Below are 15,564 nucleotides of genomic sequence, written 5' to 3'. Positions count from 1 at the left end.
TTCTAGCATGTAGTAGTAATTAGTGCCACACTGAGGAGGTAAGTCATCTAGTTGACTGGTTCATGCGGATAAATCTTACAACTTGAATAAGGTCTGTCTAGTTGTCAAGGCTGTTGACAAGTTAAATTTTGCGGACATTCCCAAGACTATTTGGCAGCGAAGAACCAACTAACAAACATTTCTTGATTGGTTTAAGAATAATGAAGGATTGATTGTCAGAACGTTTCTGACAACTATAACCTATTTGCCATATTTTGGGTAAAATGAATCCTTGCATCTATGATCAACTATATTACTGGAGCTAGCTATTTCAACGACTAGGAATCATTCTTATAATTGATTTAGTTTCTAACTTGCAGCCAATAGTTCGATTTATATTACTTCGCTTATTTCCTATTTTTATATTTTTCATTGATGTTGAATATATACAAACCCTCTTTTATTTGCTTTTTATGCGTTGTCGAGGAGAATATTGGTTTCCAATTCCTTGTGGATTTGACCCTTCTACCACTACTACAATAGTATTTTATTGGTAAATTAGGAATTTATTTTTGATGGATTCGACACCCATCATAACTCAAGATGAAGCTCACAACCTCATGAGTTTAAGAGGTCACAGTTTAGGCCTCATGAATGATAAAGGTTGGCAAGGTCCAAATAAGTGAAAATTAAAACTAAATTGAAGTTGAGAGAAGTCAATATAGAGAGAAGTTTGGGATAGATCCAGTTCAAGGTGTAGATGGGTATATGGATGGAGTACCACTATGTCAAATAGAGCAAGGGCAAGATCATTGACCAATAAAGTCAAGAAAGACTTTCAAGTTTATATTAAAAGATATGTCCATAAAGAAAGAAGTCTTGGGCTAAACTTAGAAAGCCTTAAAGATGGAGGTGCGAATGATGTAGAACTCGGAATCAATAATGCAATCTAAAACCTCGCATATAATATCAATATGCATAAACTTAAACCCTTAAGTATACCCTCCTTATTTAACCCACAATCAACAATGTGAAGGCAAACTAAGGTAACTAGAAATAAAAACTTCTGAATTGAAAAGACACCACGAGCTTACCTCTATAAGTAATCTAATTCCTAGCTCAACGAGACTGTTGAAGAACCTCCCTAAAGATCACTCACAGCGTACTAAAAGCAAAATAATTCTGGAATTTGATTAATTTCAAAGTGATGTATGACAACCTAATGCTGAGGCCTTTATATAGGCATTCACCTAAAATAGTTCTACTTGAACTCAAAAAGTAAAATCTAAGAATAATTTTAATTACAACTCGATTTAAAAAGTGATGTATGCCCATTTTTAAATTGAATTGTAATTAGAATTATTCTTGGATTTTATTTTTGGAGTTCAACTAGAACTAGTTCGAGTGAATGCCTATATAAAGGCCTCAAGATTAGGTTATCATACATCACTTTAAAATTAATCAAATTCAAGAACTATTTTGCTTTTAGTATGCTGATTGCAAGTGCTCTTTAGCGAGGTTCTTCAACTGTCTCGTTGAGCTAGGAATGGCATCTACTTGTTAAGGTAAGCTCATGATGTCTTTTTAATTTAGAATTTCTTAAATTTCTAGTTACCTTAGTTTGCCTTCACATTATTGATTGTAGGTTAAGTAAGGACGGTTTACTTAAGGATTTAAGTTTCTACATGTTGATGTTATATGCGGGGTTTTATATTGTATTGTTGATTATAAGTTCTGCATCATTCGAGCCTCCACCTTTAAGGCCTTCTAAGTTTAGCCCAAGACTTTTTTCTTTATGAATCCATCATTTAACATAAACTTGAGAGTCTTTCTTGACTTTATTGGCCAATGATCTTGTCCTTTCTCCACTTGACATAGTGGTACTCCATCCATATAAACATATGCACCTTGAACTAAATCCATCCTAGGCTTCTCTCTATGTGGACTTTGCTCAACTTGAATTTAATTTTGATTTCCACTCATTTAGACCTTGTCGTAAGGATCTCCCTCTGAATGGACCTTGCTAGCCTTTATCATTCATGAAGCCTAAACTGTGACCTCTTATGCTCATGAGGTCGTGAGCTCCATCTTGAATTGTGTCTTGTTCTCCCTTAATGTGGTCGAGACCTTTTAAGCTCATATAGCCATGATTTTAATCATAGTCGTGAACTCTTAATGTAACACCCTGCCTATCACTGTGCTAAAATAATTTGGAAACTCTATTTATTCAAACCTTTGGCTGCCTTAAATTTAAATTAATTTACATTGTTCTTGAGATTCGTAATTTTAATCTATTTTTATTTTTAATTATTTTATTATTTTATTTTAAATTAATTTATTTTATTCTAAAAGAAAATTAAAAAAAAAAGTCAAAAAATAGCGAAACAGGAGAAAACCTACTCGCGGGAAAAATATCGCAAGAAAATGGTTGCCCGCACGGGTGCTGGGCATTTTGCGCGCGCACATCCCCCCCGCACGCACACACGCACGGGACGTGCGCACAATGCGCACGTCCCCTCCGCATGCACGGCGTGGGGTCAGGACTTACGCACGTGTCCTGCCATGCGTAGGCGGGCCGTCCATGCATCACTTCCACACTCTGATGAATTACAGTAGCCTAGTGAAAGAAGTGATCCTTATGTTTTGTATTTTGTAGCCCCTTCTAGCCTTAGTGATATATGTATTTTGAACATTATATATATATATCTGTAAGGAATTTGTTAAAGTTTGATTCCGCTACATAAATATTATCATGCACTCATTATTTTGAATCTGTATTTGTACCCATTTGCCCTAATTAGCATCTGGGATGTCACAGGTGGTATCAGAGCAGAATATCGCAGAACAAATCTCGTACGCTAAGGCCTAGGATAAATAAACCATTTAGAATACCTAGGAAAGATAACTGTCCTCCTTTCAAAGATTAAACCTCCAACTCATGTCTTCCTTTCTTTTATAGGAATGACACAGGGAAGACCATCTGTAGAACATATTGAACGACATGAAGTCGCGGATGATCCGACCAAGGCTGAATTTGCAGAACATTTTTGAGCTGTTCGAGGATTAACTGCAGCCACAGGACAAAACAAGGCCAACCCTTGTCCATCCCTTGCCCCTGAGTTCTGAAACCCAGATCGGTCTATCTCCCATAATATAGCAGAATTTAGGAAACTTAACCCCCTACACTTTGAAGATGGCTCTAATCCTTTAGTAGCCGAAGCCTGTATCTTACAAATAGAAAAGCTTTTCTCTATACTTGACCTGACCGAAGAACAAAATATCCCTCTTGTAGTCTTTATGTTAAACGATGAAGCTAAACACTAATGGTGACTTAAGAAAGAAGTCTTGCCTACCCCTACTTCCTAGGAAGTTTTCATGGATGCTTTCTTTGATAACTTTTTTCCCTACTTATGTTCAAGAAAAGAAAGAGGAGGAATTCCAGGACCTCCACCAAGGAAGCTTGTCTGTAGCCTAATATGTAGCCTGATTTGTTTAACTGTCTAGGTTTGCCCCTTTAATGGTCATCCCCAAAAGCAAAAAAGATAGGAAGTTTCTCAAGGGCCTTCGTGCTGACATTTATGACTGGGTCGCGATGTTGAGACCTATCTTATATGCAGAGGTGCTTGAATATGCCCAGTTGGCCGAAGATCTTATCTCAACTAAGCACCAATGCTTTTCTCGGGTTCGAGCTCAAAAATAGCCCCAACAGCTTAGAAAGAGATTGCCTGACCCAGTAGGTAACCCCCCAGACAAACGAACCAGAATTGCCTTTCCTTCTGCCTTGCCCCCACCTACAGCTCCACCTGCTTGAACTAACCAACCTTGTCAACATTATGTCGCTCGCATGGTGACTTACCATGTCGGCATATCAATCATGTCTATTATTAGTGTGGAAGCACTCAGCACTTTATAAAAGGCTATCCTTAGTGACCAAAAGATGTAGCCTGACCCATAGCACAAGGTTGAATGTACCATTTAGATGAAACTGTAGTCCTTCCTGCTCCTATTCTCATCCAGGATATGCCTTCTACTCAAAATATATTCCTGCAAAGGCTTCGATTGATACTGGTGCAACTCATTCTTTTATTTTCTGTGCATTTGCTGGTAACCTAGAATTAAGACCAGAAGCTTAGAAAAAATGCTAGTAGTGAAAACTCCCTTTAAGGGACTACTAGAGGCTCATTGCATATATAAAGACTATAGGATAAAAACTTCAGCAATAGAAGTATGTATAAACATGATATTATTAGATTTTGTATGATTTGATGTAATATTAAGAATGGATTGATTGAAAAAGTATAGAGCTATAATAGACTATGAAAGTAAAATTGTAACTTTACAATCCTTGAAAAAGAAATAAAAGTTGTTATCATTTTATAATTTAATGAATAGAATATGGACTTTGACCGTTTTTTGTGTTCCATACCCATTGTTTGTAATTTTCCTGATATCTTTCCCATAGAACTCCCTGGTCTACCTCCCCTACGTGAGGTAGAGTTCTGGATTGAATTATTGCCCAGAACCCAACCAATCTAGAAGCCCGTGTACCGCATGAGTCGCACTAAGCTAACAGAGCTGGAACATAAGCTTTCTGATCTTATCACCTAAAAATTCATTCACCCTTGCCATTCTCCTTGTGGTGCTTTTGTGTTGTTCATAAAGAAAAGGATGGTACCCTCTGACTCTCTGTGAACTATAGAGAACTAAACCGAACGATCGTTAAAAGCAAGTACACCTTACCCCGGATCAACGATCTCTTCGATCAACTGTAAGGAGCCACTTTCTTCTCTAAAATCGATCTCAGAATCAGGTACCACTAGTTGAGAGTGAAGGAAGAAGATATTCTAAAAACTACTTTTTGGTATAGATATGAATTGTACGAATTCAGGGTGATACCGTACGGATTGACTAATGCCCCAGCAACTTTCATTGGCCTCATGAATCGAGTTTTTCAGCACACACTTGATCGATATATCATTGTCTTTATTGATGACATTCTGGTGTATTCTAAAAGCCAAAGGGAACATATTGTGCATTTGGCTGAAGTACTAAAGACCCTCCGCCGAAACCAACTGTATGTGAAAATAAGTAAGTACCCCTTTTAGTTGGATCAAGTTTCATTTCTCAGTTATGTAATCTCAAGTGAAAGAGTTTTTATAGACCCGTCTAAGGTGGAATCAATGATCGCTGGAGTTCGCCCACCAATGTGGCCAAGGTACATAGTTTCCTTAGCTTGGCAGGCTACTACGATGATTCATTAACAGATTCATTAAGATTGTTGCCCCCATGACTCGACTCACCAAAAATGGTGTACCTGTTATTTAGAATTATGTATGCAGTGAAAGCTTTATAGAGCTGAAGTGTTGTCTCACCTCTACCCCTGCGTTGCTCCTCCTAGATAATGAGGGGAGATTTCAAGTTTACTGTGAAGTATCTTATATTGGTTTGGGGTGTGTCTTGATGCAGCATGGCAGAGTAGTCACCTTGGGATCCTGACGGCTCAAAGTCCATGACCAGAACTACCCTACCCATGACCTGGAGTTGACAGTCATTATCTTTACCCTGAAGTTATGGCAGCATTACTTGTATGCTCAGACTTTCAAAATCTATATTGACCATAAGAGTCTCAAATATATCTTTTTACGATGGGAGTTAAACATGAGGCAAAGACGTTGGATGGATCTTCTGAAGGATTATGATTGTTAGATTATTTATCACCCTAGGATAGGGAATGTAGTCACTGATGCCTTAAGTCGACAAGAGCCTACTGTACTAGCCCAAAACATGGCCTCCAATGGGAAGATGGTGGATACTATGCAATCACTCTGCCTTAGCTATTATGGAAAAGGCACCTACTTTGTCTAGATCCACCCTACCATATCTCTTTATGAAGATCTAGGAAGCACAGGCCACAGACCAGGAACTCATCAAGAGCCTGGGCAAGTTTACTTAAGATGAATCTCCTAATTTTAGGATTTTTTATGACAGATTATTTAGATTCTGGAACTGAATTTAGGTCCCTGATGCAGTACGCACAAATGTACGCAGGATCGCCCATGCTTCTAAGTTATCCATCTATTAAGGGAGTACTAAGATGTACTGGAACTTGAAGCGACAATACTGGTGGCCAGAAATAAAGAAAAATATAGTTGACTACGTCTTCTAGTCTTCTGATGCCTGACTTGTCAACGGATAAAGACAGAACATCAAAGACTTGATGACTTGCTATAGGGTCTTTCAATTCCTAAATGGAAATGAGAGTACGTAACTATGGATTTTGTCACCAGATTGCCTAGGACCTGTTCTGGTCGAAATGCCATTTGGGTTGTTGTGGATAGGCTAACCAAGACTATCCACTTTCTGCCTATTCGAACCATGAACTCCACCAGTAAGTTAGCCCGCCTATATGTGGATGGGATTGTTCGACTCCATGGAGTTCCCTTATCTATTTTCTCCCACCGTGACCCCCGGTTCACCTCTCACTTTTGGGACAGCTTCTAAGAAGCCTTGGTGTCTGGGTTGTACTTCAGCACCACTTATCATCCCCAGATGGATGGTCGATCTGAGCATACAATCTAGACATTGGAAGACATATTACCTGCTTACGTTCTTGACTTTGGTGATAACTTATATGAGTATCTTCTTCTTTGTGAATTCGCTTATAATAACAATTACCATTCCAGCATCGGTATGACCCTGTATAAAGCTTTATACGGAAGGCCTTGTCATTCCCCTACTTGTTGGAGTGAAGTTGGGAACCAGTGCCATTTAGGACCAGACCTCATTTAGGAGACCATTGAGAAAGTCACAATCATCCGTAAGAATTTAGTAACTGCCCAGAGCTGCCAAAAGAGCTATGCCGATAATCCTAGGTGACCCTTGGAGTTTGCCATAGGAGATCAAGTTTTCCTAAAAGTTTATCCCTACAAAGGAAAGATGTTGTTTGAAAAGAGAAGGAAGTTGGGCCCTTGATGTGTGGGACCTTTTTCGATTATCGAGCGCATTGGACCCGTGGCTTACCACCTCACTCTATCTCGAGAGTTCGCAAGTTTACATGATGTTTTTAATGTCCTTATGCTGAAGAAATACCACCCTTATCCTTCTCAAATTATTCCTCATGATGAGGTACAGGTATAGGCCGATATGACCTATAAGGAGGTTCTTGTGAAAATTCTCGGGTGGACTGATAAGGCCTTACGTAATAAGATTATTCACATGGTGAAGGTATGTTGGCAGCATCACACCCCGGAAGAATCGACGTGGGAGTTGGAGGATGAAATGCGAAAGAAGTATTTAAACCTATTCAAGACAAATTTGGGGACAAAATTTTTTTAGGTGGGAGGGATGTAAAACCCCGCCTATCACTGTGCTAAAATAATTTGGAAACTCTATTCATTCAGGCCTTTGGCTGCCTTAAATTTAAATTAATTTATTTTATTCTCGAGAACTGTGATTTTAATCTATTTTTGTTTTTAATATTTTATTTATTTCATTAATTTTATTATTATTTTATTTTATTTTATTTTAACTTATTTTATTTTATCTTAAAATAAAAATTTAGAAAAAAATTGGCAAATGATGAAACGAGAGAAAATCTACTCGCGGCAAAAATCCTGAGGAGAAAACGATTGCCTGTGCGGAACTGGTCACTGGGTGCACGCACAGCTCGCACACCCCATCCACATGCAAACATGCACAGGATGTGCACACAGCGCGCACATCCCCTACGCACGCATTCACGAATGGGACATGCGAACGACACGGGGTCAGGACCTGCAAGTGCATCCTCACGCGCACAGGAAGGCCATCCATGCATCACTTTCAGCATGGACTGATGTCGTACACTGTGCGTGCGCCATCTGCGCTGCAAGCCTGTGCAGACAGGCCCGGTGCACCTGGGGCCTACGCGCAGTAGGCCTGTGTGCGCAACGCCCAGTACACCTTGGCTCTGTGCACGCACGGGCTTTGCCTCCTCAGGCGATGCTCTGTCGCTACCTTGGGCAACGCACCATCACCGCTGGTGGAGGAAAATTTCTTCCCTCATTTTTCATGTCAAGAATCTTTTTCTCCTCTCTCTTCACTAGATTTCACTACTTGGCGCAAATCCAACAGTTATGAAGTTTTATAAATTGCCCTCCCCCTTCCCTTCCTCTCCACACTTCCATTTCTTTTATTTTTCAAAGGTTTTAGAGAAAAAGAGAGAGAGATAGTAAATTAGTGAGAGAAGAAGAGAAAAAAAGGAAAAATGGTGAAGAAGAAAACATCGAGGTTTCGGTAAGGGATTTAGTGTTACTTTTGACGTCTTAAGGAGTATTTTTAGATAAACAAATTTAATATGATAGTTATTTTGCCTAATTTACATGCCTCTATATTCAAATGAGTCGAACTATTTTGATTTTCAAGCATGCTGTGTGATTTACTAACAATTGATGAATTTGCATGTAATAAATGTAATATATAGTCCATAATAATAAAAGTAAAATAAAAGAAAAAGAAAAAGAGAAAAGTGGAATGAAGCCTATATTGTTCGAAATGTATCTATATTGACATGAATATTGCATCTATTGTCTTGTTAGGGTTTTTATCTCTAAGGGGTATCTGTTCTCCTTACCCTTCGGGGTATATGTTTCCCCCACACCTATCTAGTCTGAAAAGACGTATGAGAACTGCTCCTAGTGGATGACGACATACCTTCTGACGAGAGTGGTATCACACTATCTGTATGGATCACCCGTGGCTAAGTAATGTCGTGACTATAAACTATCTGTTAGGACCATTATGGTTGGTACGTTTGTGGTCATAGATCGTACCATTGTTTGGCCAGCCGGAAGTGGGCCTGAGCAAATTGCTGTATCTGTATTTGATCTGGTCATTCAACTTAGGCAGTTGGAAATCTGTAACTGTATCTACCCTCAGAAATGGAAGTTTGTAATGACTTCGGGAAGCATGACATGAAAAATCTGTGCATTTCGTGATTTATTTGATTTTCTCTATTATTTGGCATGATTTATGTATATTTGATTTTGTGTGCTAACGTACTATTTTGATATTCAAATAAATATTTTTCCAATGATGAGTTAGGTAAACGAGGAAGCTGAACGATGAGAAAAATAATAAAATTTTCAAATCTTATGATGTTAATTTAATACTGTTTTTCTTACTAAACATATGGAACTCACTCTTTCCATCCCCCAAAATGACGAAGAAAATGAAGAACCGCAGGCAGACCTACCAATGGAAGTTTATGAAGATCCCATGGATCCACAAGTCTAAGTGCATGTCTGTTTCCGCACTCTGATGTATTACAGTAGCCTAGTGAAAGAAGTGGCCCTTATGTTTTGTATCTTATAGCCCCTTCTAGCTTCAGTGATGTATGTATTTGAAACATTATATATATATATATATATCTATAAGGGATTTCTTAAGGTTTGCTTTTGCTGCATAAATATTATCATGCACTCGTTATTTTGATTTTTTATTTGACACTCATTTGCCCTAATTGGCACCTGGGATGTCACAGTGCTAGACACAGAAATATATTACAAGTGCATAATAGATAGATGTATACAGCGGAACAAATAATTACAAATCCCTTACAAAATATATGAGTTCCAAATTTCAAATATAATTGAGGCTAGAAGTGGCAAAAAAAATATAAAATAACAAAATACAAAAGATGGCACTTTTATCATTTTGTAAATGGATTCATCAGAGTGTGAGATAAATCAGGCACTCATAAAATTTCATGGATCCACCAGATCCTCAAAGACTTCAAGGGACTATGTCAGTGATCGGTTCTTCACTATCTTCCTCATCTTAGTGGGGCATAGAAAGGGGTGAGTTCCATATACTCAGTAAGAAAAATAATATTTAAATAATATCATAAGATTTCAAGGGTAATTAAAAGTACCGTCACTACTTACCATAAGGAGTCATGTCAAGACTTTTTATTATGAAAATAATTTATTTTATTAAAGAAAACATCAAACCCATCATGTCATAATCATATCATGTCAATCAAATCAATCATGCTAAAAATAGAGAAAATCAAACAAATCATGATATGCACTATCTTTCATTTTATTCTTCACATGAAGTCGTTCTAACTTCCATCTACTGAGGGCAATACAGATTCCCAACTACCCATGTGGAATTAGCAATTCATTTACAACAACAATTTGTGGCTTGCCAAACCACCAACACAATTACGGGTTGCTAAACCAACAACAATTTGCAGTTTGCCAAACCATGACACTATCTATGACCACGGTCGTGCCAACCATAGTGGTCCTAAATATAAACTATGGCCACGACCATATTTTGCCAAAGGTGACCCCTACAATCATATCTTGTCACCACTCTTGTCAAAAGGTACGTCATCTCCACAGCGAGCGGTCCTCTCACGTCTTTTCAGACCAGATGGGGTAGGAATAAAAACTCATTAGAGATAAAAAGCTTAACAAAATACTTTATGAATCATGCATGTCAACACCAATACTTTTTCCCATATCTATACATCATGTCATACTTAATCATTTTTTTCCACCGTCAATTGCATCACATATCAATATTTATCTCAAGTATTTAATCATGTAAATTATACATGCAAATAATAAGTTCATATACGTTAATAAAACATGTATTATCAAGTAAAATTTCTTCATTTAAGCATAAAATTTAACCATGCAATTTATTAATTTCAACTTGTTAATTTTACTCTAGAAATTCTCCTTAGAATGTTTAAAAGTAAATATTGAATTACTTATCGAAACCTTGATGTTTCTTTTGCCTTGTCTTCTTCTCCTCCTCTCCATCTCTCTCTAGATCACTCCCTCTCTCTAAAATTCTTTGGTGGAAGAATGGAAATGGAAGTGATGAGAAAATAGTGAAGGGAGGGTCCCTATTTATAAAAAATAGGGACCGTTGGATTTACAGTAAGTTGCAAAATCTAGTGAGGAGAGAGAAAGTTAATAGGAAAGGTGAGATGTGACAACTGACAGATGTGACTGACGGATAGAAGACGCGATGTGATGGTAGTGCAAAAACTAGAGGCATGCCACTCAAATGACGACGGTGCACCGCCCAAGTCGGGGGTGCCCGTTGCCTGAAGGCGGTGCATGACACCCAAGGGGACGATGCACATTATCTCAAGAAGCCGCGCGCCAGCCTAGCCTATTACGTGTAGGCCTACAGTGCGCAAACACTTCGCACAAGTCTATCGCGCACAGGCCTGGGCACGAGGAGCTGCGTCTGTCTATGTGCGTTGGGGTGTGCGCACAGATCATGCCTCACGCCGTGCTTAGACGGGAGGGGCACATAGTGCACGCATCCTATGCTAGCTGCGCACGGGCAAGATCCTTCCCGTAGGCAGTCCTGCAAGATTTTTCTACCTTTTCTCCATTTTTTTCTTAAAATATTTTTAAATACTAAATTAAAATAGTTAATTTTAATAATTATTTAACTATATAAAATATGAAATTAAAACACGAATTACGATATTCATTAAAAATATGAAATATTAAACGTAAAGGTTTTTAGGGTGTTACAAGCACTCTACACTGTATGCTACTTAATCTATCGATCTCCATCAGCTCCTTTAGATTTTGAGATTCCTCAAAGAGTATGGTCTTAGAAGGATGTCACTTATTCTCACTCGAAGGAATATGGGTGTAAGGAATTTGTGCATGTATATAAGGAGTGGAGACATAAGCTTGATGACAAGACTGTTCTGTGTATTCTTCTAGGTTATGAAGATGCAAAGTTTAGGTATAGATTGTGGGATCTAGTAAAGAAGAAAGTCATTAAGTCCACAAATTTAATTTTCAATGAACATAAGACGTTGTTAGATTCTGCACTATCAGAGAAGACTATAAGAGGTGAAGATATTCCACTTCCTGCACTAGTTTCTTCTTTAATTAAAGACGCCATAAATGAAGGAGAGTTCCATGATGAACATAGAATTGATGATGTGCCAACATTAGATGATGTTGAGTAGGGGGAACCCCTTGTACATCAGATAGTAAAAACACCTCATGTTAGAAGCTCAACTAAAACACTTCATTCTTCTAATAGATATCTAGTTCTGAGTATGTGAAAGTTACTGAAGAGGGGGAGTCAGAGAGTTTCCAAGAAATATAGACTTATAAAGGAAAAGTTCAGTTGATGAATGCAATGCAGCAAAAGATGAGTTTTCTTAGAGAAATTAACACTGATCCAGTTGATATGTTGACCAAGGTGGTGGCTCATGAAAAGTATCAGTCTTGCACCAAGATAGTGGGACTGAGTGACAATTGAGCAATGGATGTGAGAACACCACCCCATGGGTTGGAGGGGGAGATTGTTGGGTTTTTTCTAACCTACATAGAAATTAATAAAGAAAGAGAAAAAAGGGAAACAAAGAGGAAAGGCTGTTAGATTTAGGGGGAACGATTTTCTCTCTCCCATTTATGTTTATATATATATGTAAAAATTGGAAAAAATATGGCATTCAGTTTTTCCTCTCACACTCTCTCACAGAAATTAAAAAAAAAGGGTAGCATCAAAAATTGGTTTTCTCTCACTCACACGCACACATATAAAAAAGGGGAGAAAGGCTTTATTTTCAAATGAAGGAAAAGAAAAGCAAAACATGTTAAAATTTGGTTCCTCTCTATGCAGGGGTATCAAGGAAAGAAAAAGAGGAAAGGTTTGTTTGGTTACATACATAAAAATCGAGATAGAAAAAATTGTTGACAAATTTTGGTAATTTTCTTTGGTATTTTTAAATCCATTTTTAGAGGATTATTCTCTAATTTCTTCGTCTAATCATTCAAGAGGAATTGAGTTTGGTTAGGGGATAATTTATGTATTTTCTTCAAAATATTGTGTACTAGTTTGACTCATAGTTTTTTCCTCTACATTAGAGGATTTTCCACGTAGATCCTGTGTCTCATTATTTTTATGATTTTTTCTTTATTTTCATTATCATAAATGTACAAATTTATTGGTTTAGAATTATAAATGGGAATTTGTAGATTAATTTTAGTGATTGTCTTAATTTACATAAGTAAGATTAGAATATTTAGATGATCCAACAAAAAGTCATCAAGAAACGACGCAACAAGAAAAGAAAAGAATAGATGAACGAACACAATAAGAAATAAAATAGCATCCAACAATTATAGGGAACAACACAAAAAACCAAAAACAACATGAATCGAAATGCAAATATATTATGTGATAAAAAATTTTCAATAATGGCATCTATACATATTTCGTGTGCACTGAAATTCTATATATAGTTATTACAAAGGTGTACTACTGTTCTTTTATAATCACAAAAAATATTTGTCAAAATAAACAAGGAAATTAAATAAATTAGTAAAAATGTGTAAATAAAAAATTCCTTTACATTTTTAGTGAGTACGTGTATATGCACTACGCGTGTCAATAGAATTATGTATATGCATGGAATAACAACTATAGCATAAAATATTTAATTAAGTTGATTTTTCATTTGCTGCTACATATTTTTAAAATTTACAATAAAAATGTGTAAGTGAAATCGGGATATCGACCCTTAATTAGCTTAGAAGAACATGATTGGAATAATGGTTCCTAATATATGATTTTTTTTTTCTTTCCAAAAGCCAAGTGAGAGTCTGGTTTATTTACTTTTGCATTGTAGATAGTCATGGAATACATAGGTTGGTAGGATTTAAATGTTTCCGACTTTAGTTATAGTGTTTGAGTCTTGGAGCGGGACGAGTATTTTCTATGTGAAAATAATAGTTTTTTTAAAGATAATGATAATTTTATTTATCATAATCTAATATTAATGAGTAAAAATCTAGTATAGACTCATAAGAGAAAGACATCACAAAACCATTTAAAGAAAATAATGTAGACTTATTTTTGTACATTTAGATTGCAAAATTACATAGGGTACTAAGCTGTAAAGATGAGAAACAATAAGAGAATCGAAACAAATCATGCAACAAACAATATACATAACACGATTGAAAGAGTACCTTTAAGTCACTATCACATGGCCAACCTTTTTTTTGTTTTTTCTAAATTTTTTTGGAAAAAATAAATTTATATTCACAATAGCAAATACAATACAACTACACATTACAAGAAATTAACCGTATGGGCGACCAAAAATTCATAATCTAAGTAGTGTTTTCTTTTAAAACTCTTTTGTGTTTACCTTTTAGAGAAAGAGAAACTTAAATTCAATTACATATGATATCTAACTCTAATTGAGGAAATCATACCTGCATGTATGTACATATCTCACTAATGCAAATTATATTTATCTGTTAACTTTTTTTTCATAAAATTAAGAGTTGATGACCACATATATTTTACGCAAATTTTTCTTAACTATTAAGGAAATTCACTAAGTCATAATGGTCATTTTAAACCTAGAAAAAATATTAATTTTTTACTTAATTATTATTGTTTAGCATATTATATACCATGTATAGCAAAATTTAAAATTTTTAAAAAAGAATTGGTTACCTGTAATTAAAGAGAGAAAAAAATGAGAAGAAAAAGAGAAAATGGTCAAGGTTTGCTTATCCCTTAAATGCTTCATTAACTTTTGTTTTATTACTAGCTATCATAAACATTATTTTCTTATACACATTTTATTTCATTTAGTCCCTTTTTAAGTACTAAAAATTTACTCAAAAATTCTTTCCTACTGAAATTAAATCTCTAAAAAAGATATTTTTTCTCTGTTTTTGGTATTAGGTTATCTTTTTCCTTTTCCTGCCGCTCCAATTTTGAGATAGAGTTTTATTTTTTTTTCTTTCTTATGTTAGGGCCATGTCAGATAAAATTTGTTTGGTTTAAGAAGCAAGACAATTAGCTGTATACTAAAAGTAATGTGAGATATAGCAAAGATCAATGGCTAAGATTCATCATCCACTATGAAAATCTACGTAGGCAAACATGTATAAAATGGTATACATCGTTTTCCCTTCTTCCCCACCTAACACAGTCCATTTCCAAACCCTTGAGTCTCTGACATTGATCTTACTTCCCCATCACTTGAATTTGTGAGAGTGAGATCAGTTAGAGTTACTCAATTTTTCCATGGGGGAAGAGGTGGGATAGACTTCAAGAAAACGGGATGTTGATCCAATCGAGAAGCTTCCTTATCATCTACTTTAATATGTCTTGGGATCTTTACCATCGAATGCAGCCGCTCGAGCTGCCACTGTGTGTTAAAAATGGTACGAATCCTGGAAGACATCTTCTAGGCTCAAAACAAGCTCATATAATGGAAAACTTTTCTACTTTTAGAAATATTTTTTTAAGATCCATGGAAATAGCCTTCAAAAATATGACATGGAACACCTTCAAGATCTTCGGATCTGGACCATGCCTTACAACAAAAGAGACAGAGAGGTTCGGTTTCTCAGGGAACTAGTCATCACTTCATCCATCTAGAGAGGTAAAATAAGTGTCATGGACTTGAATTTTGGGGCTAGACATGATCATATCAAAGAACATATATGTTTTCACCAATCAAAACTTTTTTTTTCCACGGGTTCATACCTAACTTGGGTAATGTTAGAAGCTTACTTGTTTCCT

This window comes from Carica papaya, chromosome 6 (genome assembly GCF_054855325.1).
Source record: "Carica papaya isolate Zhongbai chromosome 6, ASM5485532v1, whole genome shotgun sequence".
In the NCBI taxonomy this organism is placed as follows: Eukaryota; Viridiplantae; Streptophyta; class Magnoliopsida; order Brassicales; family Caricaceae; genus Carica; species Carica papaya.
The sequence above is the reverse complement of the archived record's forward strand: the minus strand, read 5'-3'. Positions refer to the sequence as shown.